This window comes from Macaca thibetana, chromosome 3 (genome assembly GCF_024542745.1).
Source record: "Macaca thibetana thibetana isolate TM-01 chromosome 3, ASM2454274v1, whole genome shotgun sequence".
Classification (NCBI taxonomy): domain Eukaryota; kingdom Metazoa; phylum Chordata; class Mammalia; order Primates; family Cercopithecidae; genus Macaca; species Macaca thibetana.
In genome coordinates, this window is record NC_065580.1 from 69,500,584 (window position 1) to 69,513,479 (window position 12,896).

Genomic DNA, 12,896 nt, shown 5'->3' on the forward strand with positions numbered 1-12,896 from the left:
CCTCAAGGATCTAGAACTAGAAATACCACTTGTGATATTAGAAATACCCAGTGATCCCATTACTGGGTATATACCCAAAGGATTATAAGTCATGCTGCTATAAAAACACATGCAAATGTATGTTTATTGTGGCACTATTCACAATAGCAAAGACTTGGAACCAACTCAAATGTCCACCAATGATAGACTGGGTTAAGAAAATGTGGCACATATACATCATGGAATACTATGCAACCATAAAAAAGGAATGAGCTCATGTCCTTTGTAGGGACATGGATGAAGCTGGAAACCATCATTCTGAGCAAACTATCTCAAGGACAGAAAAGCAAACACCACAGGTTCTCACTCATAGGTGGGAATTGAACAATGAGAACATTTGGACACAGGGTGGGGAACATCACATACCGGGGCCTGATGTGGGGTGGGGGGGAGTGGAGAGGGATACCATTAGGAGAAATACCTAATGTAAATGATGAGTTAATGGGTGCAGCACACAAACATGGCATATGTATACATATGTAACAAACCTGCACGTTGTGCACATGTACCCTCAACTTAAAGTATAATAAAAAAATTGAATTAAAAAGACTAAGTATCAAAAGAATGTTCAAATAATGTTCAGAATATAATTTTATGTTCACTCACAATAATTTCTTCACTCAAGTGTGGTGGACAGATAAAAAATATCTATACATAGCCCTCCTCATCCCTGGAGCGGGGCTGATCTACGTTTACAAACCAAACTAGGCATGGCCCTGTGATTCTAAACCATAAAGTTACATATTTTTTAAATATCCATAGACATGTAATATTCCTCCGGACTCCATGCAAACACCAGTTGTCCACCAAAGACTTGATTAAAGGGAAAACTAATATTTAATAAAACTAGCAATGAATTTTTAAATACTAAACTAGAAGTGTTTTGTGTAAAATTATACCACAAACTAAGCGATTATTGTATAGCTAAAGGTAGATTTACTTTCAGTTTCACATAAATTCTGTAATAAGAACCAAAAGTAAAATTAGACTATACTAGAGAAAAATCAGAAGCAGGCATTGCAGTAATCAGTACAGAAATTAACTGCAGAAGATATAGCTTTCATCATCAGCTCTCAAGATACTTTTAAGTGTTTCTCATGACCTTTAAGTGTTTCTCCTGACCTTTAAAATGTAGCTTGAAATACAAGCTAAATTTAAGAGGCAGAAACACTATCACAATAAAATTAATACTTGGAAGACACTAGATCCATTATTTCCAGGAAAAGGGATAATTTTGGTACAACTAGTAAAAGGTATATCCCCAAAAAATTGGTTTTTCAGCCTACTTACTATCTACTTTCTTCCAAATTGTTAACTTATAAAGACTTCTTCTAGCTCTAAGCAAGAAACTAAAGCCAAAAACTCTAAATTCCTACTCTTGTGATCTTGAGACCAAGACTCTGAAAACACTTTTGTCCTCTATCAGATGGCCTTTTGCTAGGAGCGGCCAGGAGGGGGCACAGGAAAAAACCCCGGGAGGCGGGGAAGGGGAGGAAAGAATTCTTACTTCCTGTTCCTGTCAGTTGCAGAACACTAGCTCTGCACTCCAACAGCACCAATTTGCATTCCTAGAACTAGTTTCATTGCCCTCTTCTCAGAAAGATTCATGGTAGCCAGGGCAAGACTCCTCTTAAGTAATCTGAGCCCCAACTTACAGAGTCTGTACTCTTCTAGATTTTGAAATCCCTAACCTCTTCCTTTTGTGCTTCTGGCCCTGGAGATGGTAGCTACTTCTTGCTGTTATCTCTGGGCTCTCCCTCTTTATTCTTTCAGCCTTATTTAAGATTATGTTCCCATTGTTGAAATACCTAGTGTGCTTCCTATTTTCCTGACTCAACTTTCACCAATACATATATGAAAAAATGATCCTTAAATTTTAGGAAGGAGAAACCAAGTAAAAGTATTTAAAATTCTACATAGATCTTCCAAAATTGAAAATCATTTCAAACACAAATGGATTTCATACATATATGTACATATATATGTGTATGTGTGTCAGTATGAATTTTATAAATACATATGTGAATTATATATATATAAGTGAGCATATATATATGAAAGACTCCTTTAGAAGAACTTTGCCTACATGGTACAAATAAGCATAGGTTTGGGGATTTTACACACAGAAATGGACTTATGCCATATATATTGTTCTGCACACAAAACAGTTAACTGTGGTAGTGACACCCTAAAAAGTGAGAGTGAGAGCAAAGATGACCTTCATTTTTCACTTTTGACATTGATTAGGATTTTTATACTGAGCATTTACTTTTGCAATTAATTTTTTTAAAATGTGTGCTGTTGAAGCAAACTATTTTCTGTTGTTTTACAGGGTTATTGATAGGATCACCAGCTCTATCCTTTTAATTGCCTAACTCAGTCTTAGGTAGTCTACAGTAGGCAGATATTAAATCTGACTAATGCTGGCCTCAAGTTTGTCCTATCTAACTTGGCAAAAATGATTAACCATTATGGTTCAAGCCATGTATGTAACACTCTAGTCCAGGTTTTCTTCATGTTGAATATCCATGCCTTTGTAAGCATAACACAATTTCTGATTCAGTATAACACTGGGGTCATCTTTACAGAACACAGATCATGTTACCAAAAGTGACTTCAAACTAAAGTAAAACTTCTATATTTGTATTTCTCAAACATGGTGAAAACGAAAAATGGTCCTAGCAACATTTTTTATCACCGTTTTCTTCTTTCACCCCTGCTGTGACATTATGTTTGTGCTCCCAAGCTACACCCCCAAATCCTCCTCACACCTCACAACAGAAACAAAAACAAAACGAAACTCCTTCCAGAAATTTCTAGTTTCTCTTTTCTTCTTGATTTTGCATCACAAAATCTCAGATATTAATCTGTCCAATATAACACATTTTGGACAGCCTAGGAGAGGAAGAGTTTGAGTGGATCAGACCAGAATTCTTTTGAGTAGGGAGGAGGAATTTAAGGAACTGACAGCAGATAACTGATATCCAACCATGCTTGTTAACCCCGTGTAGGCTGCATGGTGCTATAGCTTTCTCTCCCTGCAGATTGAGGGCTCCAAATGTATCCTTTACGACAGTGATGTCCGCTTTGCAGAACTAACATTTTTTCTAACGCTAACAAGATAGGATGGGGATTTTGAACTTGTTAAATTACAACTGTTTACAGTGGCAGCTTCCGTTTGAGGCTCCGTGGTACTTCCCATTTGGAGGGTCTGTGGTACCTGCATGCAACACTATAGCATTTTTCATTCTTCCCAAGCAATAAGTCACTAGAGATATTATTTATTCATTTCCAACTCAGTATTCTAGAAGTTAGGTAAGTGCAAATAAACATGGACCTAAGAATCAGGAGAGTTATAATTCATAATTTTTCAAAAAATTCATAATTGTGATAAATGTAGTATTTTTGTTCAGTTTCACTATCAAGAATAAAAAAAGAAAAATGCCTCTTCTACCACTTTTTAACTAATATATGTAAAGTACATAAAATATGTACAATAATAGGAACATGTACACGTATATTAGGTAGCCACTGATTTCTTGTTTGAAATATAAGGTATATGAAGTTTAAAGCACTGGTAGAAATAGTAATATTTACAGTTGTTAAGGAGAAATAAGAAACATCATTCCCAAGAGAAATGAGTTTGTCAAATAACCAAGGAGGAAAGGAAGGAAATTATTACAGCAAGGAAAGGAGAGAAATAGCAGAAACTGCAATGTTGAATGCAAAGATGCCTATAAGTAATGAGGAATGGGATCTAATGTCAATGAATTCATCTGCCCACCCCAGAGCATGAGATTTAATCGCTTTCTGGCATTTTACCATTGGCCCTCTACTGAATTAACAATAGAAAGCTCTTACCTCAAAACAGATTAAAATACTAATTTGTATACAAATCATAACTATAAAAGTCTATTATACCATCTTCAAGTTCTGTCACTGGATCTCTCCATTTAAGAAAGAAAAACAAAATACATCACAGCTCCATTTGATAATCTCACACATTGGGTAATTTTTCTTTTATTTTCAGTGGTTTTGTTTTAATGTGAAAATCCCTCAAAAAAATTAATCATAGGATGCTGTCCAGGTATATTTTAGTGCTCTGGGAAAAGATGAATAGCCAACCTATAATAAGGCTTGTTCAAGGCCTAGTAATCACTGCAAATGCTATGGCCTAGTTTGGAAGGCCACCTCAATCCTTATCATTGCTTACAGACAGCAATAAAGCACAAAAACACTGCTGAGTAATAGCTGGTGACCTCATCACTCTTTCCTACAGAATGTCGTCCTTTATCAGTGTCAGTCTCAAATCAATGATTAGAATACAGTGCTGGTTATAAATCCCCACTTGCCTTCTGCTTCAATGTAATACAACCATTCTGTTTGTTTGCTCCTCAACCTCAATTTGCAGGAAAGGAATTGCAAAGATCAATCGGAAACCTCAACTTATGCACAACTACTTGGAAATCTTTTTTTTATATTGATGTAGTGTCAATGAAAATGAAAGTGAAAAAATACTACTCACTTGAGAAAAAAAAAAAGAAATACTCTCAAGAGCTATGTTCAAGTACAATACAAAGGTTGAGTGATTGGAATTCTTTTGTGGATAACCTGAGTGATAGTGGAAGAATACTAATATGTTGGGCCTTGGAGAAGTTGTTAGCCTAATAATCTCTGCCTTTTCTTACAGTGCCTGAGTGCAAGACTCTTATTCTGAAAAAGAAAAATAAAGTACTGAGAGATATTTAATGCCATTAAGAGGCAATAATGCTACTTAGAAATTTAACAAGCCAAAGACAATTCCAGGACTTAAAATTTATCCCCAGCAATAACCATAATTAGGTAAAAAGATCTCACCAAAGTTCTAGATCCATGTCAGAGGAGTACAAAAGAAAGAACATCTCAGTACGTAATTGCCACTAGATCTCTAAATGCCTCTAAACCTCTTTCTTAACTCTTACTGCAGTCTATACCACAGCTTGAGGTTCCTGTTTAGTACTATCAGCATTATCTTCCTAGGACTGATTCTTATATAGGAGCCCCCTGTAGATGGATATCACTAAAGAACACCACGCCTCTCTGGTTAAATTTGAAAGGATCCTTTTATTCATTTTGTATGTTACCAAACAAGAAACAGAACAACACTGATTCCGGGATACTCTGTAGCCAGCATGGGAAAACACTGCAATTGAGCAGTGTACCATGGCAGACACATTTTTGAAATCTAAATTTTTGTTTCTTCCTATCTTTTTCCTTTTCCCTTCCCCAACTGAAAAGAAAGCAGACCCTGTGCTTCTTTGCTTCAGGGAAAGGTATGGGATGTTGATTCCTTAAAGAAAGTAGGACCCCATGGAACCAAAAAGAAACCTGAAGAAAAAGACAGAACTTTCTCTGAATTAACAAAAAACGTTCTCCAAACTGAGAAAGACAAAAAGTCTGTGGATGTCTTCAGTGACGAGGACTTGTTTCCTGCTCACTAAAAATGTGGCAAGACCTCACAAGAAAAGGCCAATTAGTACAGATTGTGGGGTAAGCTGCCTCACCGAAAAACATCACACTCCAAGAGTGTCAATGAAGCAGTAGAGAAGTGGCTAGAAGAGCAGGAAGGACTAGGCAGATGGGACTAACAGGTCCTCCATCAGCACACATGTGAAAAGCTAACACAATCACAATTATCCTCACACCACTTTTAAATGCTCATTAAGTACAACCTACAAATATATAATCTCTCAGTAAATTCAAGTCAGCCAGCTTACCTCCAACACTGGAACAGATCATATTTCTTCCACTGAACCCCAGATCAAGTACCTAGATTATGGTAAAGTGTGATGTGCAAAAAAAAACACCCATCAGAAGTGAACTCAGTTTAGCTAGATGCTTGCTGAAAATGAATGATAGAGGAGTAGATACAAAGAATCCACTTCAGGTTCACTCCTGAGTGTTACCTTCTTGAATGCCCTACAAATAAGAAGAATTCCCTGATCGATATTTTCTCACTTTTTCTTTAACAGAGAGTTGAATTTCACTGGATTACATGAAAGAATTCAATTAGATTAAAAGATAAATACATTAAGCAGGAACTTCTGTGAGGAGGGTTTCACAAATAACCTATGTTATTACGTGGTTATCATGTGATGTGCAAAATCATTGGTCATGTTTTTGTTCTGAAAGTAGAATGGAGAGTTGAGAATTTGGAAATGCTTACTTCTCAAAGACAGAGCGTGTTTTGTTCAAAAGGGAATTAGCTTTAGCGCTAACTCGACTTAGGGTGAAGTGAAAGGCCTGTTTGCCTGTGTGCTATGTGTACTGATCTCAGGCAAGTTACTGAATCTATTTATTCCTCAATTACTTCATCTATGAAAATGTAATAAGGTGGGGAGTGGGGAAACAAATAATCAATTTGAAAATGTACACAAACTATATGCCATATCCTAGTCGCTGGAATGCAGCAATTGTTGGTTTATTTCTCCACCCTACTCTCCTCTCAAACCTTATTCCTTATTCTACCATTGCCATTCTTTTTTTATTGAAATTCAGAGAGTGTCACCTTAATTTTCTAATGTTTGCTATAATGCTTGCAATGGCTTAGGCTTCATATAAAATTTACAAAATATTATTATATTTTCACATCTTCTTACAGCAAAAATTTTAATTCGTTTTCTTCAAAAACTTCAATATCTCTTAGCTGTTAGCTTTAAAGCAAATAAAAGAGAGACAGAATAAAGCAATTTAATAAAAATTGGATTTGCCTTTTTAAAAGAAAGTTTTAATCTTCCTAAATTGGCCCTTTGATGTAGATAATTTTCAAAAGTGGGACACTTAATAGATTAAAAGATCATGTTAAAGTCTTGCCTCAGAGGAATCAAGATTTGGTGACCCTTTAGAACTAGAATCATTAAAAACAGCAAAGAGAAAGGAGTTATGAGATTTGAAAGATCAAGATTTTCAATATATTAAAATAAGCAATGTAGACCTGCAAATTTTAGCAAGCTGAAGATCACATTTTCACTGCACATTTCTTTAAAAGAAGATAAAGAGCATTGAATCAATATATCAGTGAAGAGATTATTATTTTGTACAAGCTGAAGGTTGCTACAGGTCATTCCCAGTAAAGCAAACAGAATTTGTTAATTTAATCCAACAGACTTGGCAGTGAGACCAAACAGGAATTTAATCAGCAAGAAAAGGTGGTAAACATCTCTAAAAACTGAGTGATCACTGTGCAAACAGTAAATATCATTATGGAAGGGTGAGGAAATAAAAAGAGTGTTCCTTTCAAGATTTTCATCAAGTTCATCAAATATAATAAATGATTCCAAATAAACCATTTCTAGGACTGCAACAGTGACTTAATGTTACTTGTGCTAGAACATTAAAATTTATAGTTTTCCAGTCCCTCACCTTTCTTAAATAGTTTTCTTAAAAACTGCAAGGTTGTAAAATGAACAATTAAGTGTCTTATATGCTAAGTAAAAACAGTAAATGATATTTTAGACTTTCTCCTCTCAACAAAATGTGCCAGTTCTCTGATGCCAACTTGAAGGCCTTTGGTACAAAGACTAATACAGAGACAAGGCTAGATGTATAAGTTTAACATTAGCTATTTAGTTCTATGGTAATTGCTTTTGCCATCATCAAAATTAAGAGTTTTTTTTTTTTTTTTTGAGACAGAGTCTCACTCTGTCACCCAGGCTGGGGTGCAGTGTGGCACAATCTCAACTCACTGCAACCTCCATCTCCCGGGTTCAAGCAATTCTATTGCTTTAGCCTCCCAAGTAGCCAGGATTACAGGCCCCCACCACCACACTCGACTAATTTTCGTATTTTTAGTAGAGACAGGCTTTCACCATGTTCACCAGACTTGTTTCGAACTCCTGACTTCAAGTGATCCGCCCACCATGGCCTCCCAAAATGCTGGAATTACAGGTATGAGCCACTGCACATGGCCACTAAGCGTATTTTTAAAGCATATATGTCATTATAAAAGGATAAATGAAAGTGTTTATCGTTTATCCTCCTAACCCCCACTGCCACCATTTCCATGAAGTAATCAAGAAGGCATATTCAGAATCTTCTCACTTCCTGTTACCACAGAGTTTCCAGCTTCACCTGCCCTTCTTTCTTTCCTTCTCATTTCAGCCTTTTGTAAAACTCTCCTTTAATTGCAGGCTCTCCTTATCTCAATCCAGTCTCCTTGAGGCCCCTTCTTTAAAAACATGCCTTTGGAATTCTCTTGCTGAACAGGCTGTGTAGGTGTATATTATATCTAAAACAAAAAGACTTTCTCAATGGTGTTTTGTTTTCTTCTCTCTAGCTATGAGCACACAATGTTATCATTAAACCAGTGAACTCATCATCCTATGAAACCTCAATAAACAAAATTTAATTAGCATTTCCCATGAGTGACAAACAAAAGTACATGGTGTAATAAATGGCAAAGATCCACATCTTTATTTAAAATTCTCATGGAAGTCACTTTTAAGTGGACCAAAGTAAATGGTCAACTTACCTTGAAACTCTAGAAGAAGGTTGTCTGGCTTCATGCAAAACTAGACCAAGATATGAAGAGAAAATTAAGAACTATATTAAGTTAAGCTACTGAGAAGAAAGAAAATCAAGGGGAAAATCAAGGGATGCTATTTTAAAGGTAGGACTTAGAAAATAGATTGAAAATCTTAGCTTTAGGGGAAAGGAGAGATGCTTTTTCATAAATATTCTGTGTCTAAAATTGGGCAGTAAAATGCATGCTCATTTATTTCTAACCCAGCTTTTATACTGTCTTGAATCATTTATCTCCATATTTCATCTCCTAGAGGAAGAGAAATTTCTTTCTTATGAGTATACAGTCAAATTGTCTTCTCTTTAGAATTATCAAAAAGGATGGAACATTCTGCAGAATTTCAGTTAGTATAAATCTCTAAATATCCATTTAAAACTTTATGATAGCTTTCAAAAAGGGCCACAAAATCTCCCAACCCTATATGCACATCATCCCCTCACAATGTGCTTTTGCAGCTTATTCCATCAAGAGGTAGAGAATATTTGCTCACACTTTGAATATGAGCTCTCCTTGTCAGTTCCTTAGACTAACAGAAGTGACGGTTTGTGACTTCCAAGTGTAGATCTCAGGAAACTTTTTGGCGTTTGCTCCAGCCCTCTGGGAGTATTGCATTAAAACTGACATGTGATTCCTCAAGGATCTAGAACTAGATGCACCATATGACCCAGCCATCCCATTACTGCGTATATACCCAAAGGATTATAAATCATGCTGCTATAAAGACACATGCACACGTATGTTTATTGCGGCACTATTCACAATAGCAAAGACTTGGAATCAACCCAAATGTCCATCAGTGACAGATTGGATTAAGAAAATGTGGCACATATACACCATGGAATACTATGCAGCCATAAAAAAGGATGAGTTTGTGTCCTTTGTAGGGTCATGGATGCAGCTGGAAACCGTCATTCTTAGCAAACTATCACAAGAACAGAAAACCAAACACCGCATGTTCTCACTCATAGGTGGGAACTGAACAATGAGATCACTTGGACTCAGGAAGGGGAACTTCACACACCAGGGCCTATTATGGGGAGGGGGAAGGGGGGAGGGATTGCATTGGGAGTTATACCTGATGTAAATGACGAGTTGATGGGTGCAGCACACCAACATGGCACAAATATACATATGTAACAAACCTGCACATTATGCACATGTACCCTAGAACTTAAAGTATAATAATAATAAAAAAAAAAAAAAAAAACTGACATGTGAAGAAAAAGACCAGACTCTGGAACACAAGAAACCATTTGATCAAGCTGTCCTGGCTGAAGCCCTCCGGAACAACCTGTCAACACCCAGTCAACACCCACCAGATATGTGAGTGAGTCCATCTCAGACCATCTAACCCCATTCAGGTTGCCAGTTAATAGTCATCCCATTAGTGACTCCAGGTGAAACCATAGCCATCCCGTTGTGCCCAGACCAAATTGTTTACCAACAAAATTATGAAAAACATAAGTCTTTATTATATTATGCCACTAAATTTTGGAGTAGTTTGCTATGTAGCAATAGATAACTGATACACAACTAGTACTGGAAGCAGGGTGCTGCAGCAAAACTTAGAACATTTAGCATTGACTTTGTTAGATAATCCCTACCTCCCCACCTTATATTCAGTTGAAGCATTTTACAGTAGTTTGCCATTACAGTGTTCATTCAGATAATGATTTCCTACTAGGAATTACAAACTTTAAACATTTTTTAAATCTAAAAATAATTTAAAACAAATTAAGAGGGTCTGTTAATTCCTACATCATTTTTACTAATCATTTTGGCATTTTTCCTTTTAATTATTGGGCAAGGGAGATACTTAAGTATGGAAGATTATTGCTGTAGTCTGAATGAAATAAAAGTTTATCAGTGCGAGGCAAATATAACTCATTTAAAGATAAAGTTTATGTTGGATATATGGTTAGTGAGGCATTTTGGGTTTTTCTTTTTATTTTTTATTTTACTTTAAGTTCTGAGATACATATGCAGAACATGCAGGTTTGTTACATACGTATACATGTGCCATGGTGGTTTGCTGCACCTATAGACCCATCCCCTAAGTTCCCTCCTCTTGCCCCCTAGACCCCAACAGGCCCTGGTGTGTGCTATTCCCCTCCCGGTATCCATGTGTTATCATTGTTCAACTCTCACTTATGAGTGAGAACATCAGGTGTTTGGTTTTCTGTTCCTGTGTTACTTTGCTGAGGATAATGGCTTCCAGCTTCATCTATGTACCAGCAAAGGACATAATCTCCTTCCCTTTTATGGCTGCATAGTATTCCATGACATATATGTACCACATTTTCTTTATCCAGTCTATCATTGATGGGCATTTGGGTTGGTTCCATGACTTTGCTATGGTAAATAGTGCAGCAATAAACATACATGTACATGTGTCTTTATAGTAGAATGATTTACATTCCTTTGAGTATATACCCAGTAATGGGATTGCTGGGTCAAATGGTATTTCTGGCTCTAGATCCTTGAGGAATCTCCATACTGTCTTCCACAATGGTTGAACTAATTTACATTTCTACCAACAGTATAAAAGCATTCCTATTTCCCAGAGCCTCAGCAGCATCTATTGTTTGACTTTTTAATAATTGCCCTTCTGACTGGCGTGAGATGGTATCTCATTGTGGTTTTGATTTGCACTTCTCTAATGACCAGTGATGTTGAGTTTTTATTCATATGTTGGTTAGCCATGTAATTTTTTATTTTTTTTTGAGACAGAGTCTCACTCTGTCATGCAGACTGGAGTGCAGTGGTGCAATCTTGGCTCACTGCAACCTCCACCTCCCAGGTTCAAGCGGTTCTTCTGCCTCAGCCTCCCGAGTGGCTGAGATTACAGGCGTGTGCCACAATGCCCAGCTAAATTTTGTATTTTTTAGTAGAGATGGGGTTTCACCATGTTGGTCAGGCTGGTCTCAAACTCCTGACCTCATGATCTGCCCACCTTGGCCTCCCAAAGTGCTGGGATTACAAATGTCTTCTTTTGAGAATTGTCCATTCATATCCTCTACCCACTTTTTTGATAGAGTTGTTTGTTTCTTGTAAATATGTTTAAGTTCCTTGTAAATTCTGGATATTAGACCTTCGTCAGATGGGTAAATTGCAAAAATTTTCTCTCATTCAGTAGGTTGCCTGTTCACTCTGATGATAGTTTCTTTTGTTGTGCAGAAGCTCTTTAGTTTAATTAGATCCCATTTGTTAATTTTGGCTTTTGTTGAGATTGCTTTTTGTGTTTTTATACAGAAAAATATGAATTGTTTCCAAAAAGTGGATTATGGTATGTTGTATGCAAAGATAGTTACAAAAATTCCTCCAGCCACTGAATGCATGTCCCTTTACAACGTGACTTTGTTGTCCTCCCATCTAGAGATGGTAATTATCTCCCCAGCCCTAAATTTGAGCAAGCCTAGTGTTATAGGAGCTCCAAATACTAGACATCAAGAGATTTTGCAGAGATGCTGGAGGGAGAAGACAAGATGGCTGAATAAATGTAGCCAGGAAGTGCCTCTCCTACCAAGAGGACCAAAATATCAAATAAACCAAATTATTTTGAACAGTTCTTTGAAGAGAAAAACACTGAGAGTCGACAGAAAGGCAATGCAAACACAAAGGCTGAAGACAGAGGCAGCCAAGAACCTTGCATGGGGTTGCAGAGCACCAGGACTAGTTCCCATCCCTGAATATGTCCTAAGGAAAGGATGAGTGAAGTGATGGTACAGAAACAGAAACCTGCTTTCACCATGAACCTCCTCTGAGATATTAGCTACAAGATCCCATGACCCCCATAGATATTTTTATTGGCAAGGGGATCTGCCCAAACAGTAGGCAGAGACAGAATTCCAGCCTGTACAGAACCCAGGTGGATTTGCAAGTGGGGCAACTACAGCAAAATATGACCATAGGTTACCATACCCCTAGGCTCTCCAACTTTCTCCAAAGAGTTCTAACCCCAGCTGACCACAAGGCCAGTAGAGAGCAGTACCATCTTTCCCATGTGACTGGGGCACTTCTATGCTGCATGTCCCTCTGCCTACCAGCCACTTGAAAGGCCCCTGGCTGGCTGTTCCCACAACAGCATGTATATAGCACAGCCTCTACTGCCCAGTATGAGTGCTTTGCCAGTGGCCCTACCTGAGTGTTTTCCTGGTGGCCTGGGAGCACTAAACCTCCCCTAGCATAGACAGTGCCCAACCCCAAGGGGCCAGAGGACAAAGCTGTAGGCCTGGTCCCAAAGCCCCAGGGTAATAGCATACAGCTAAGGTGTGCCAATATGAGATCCGTGGCCAGC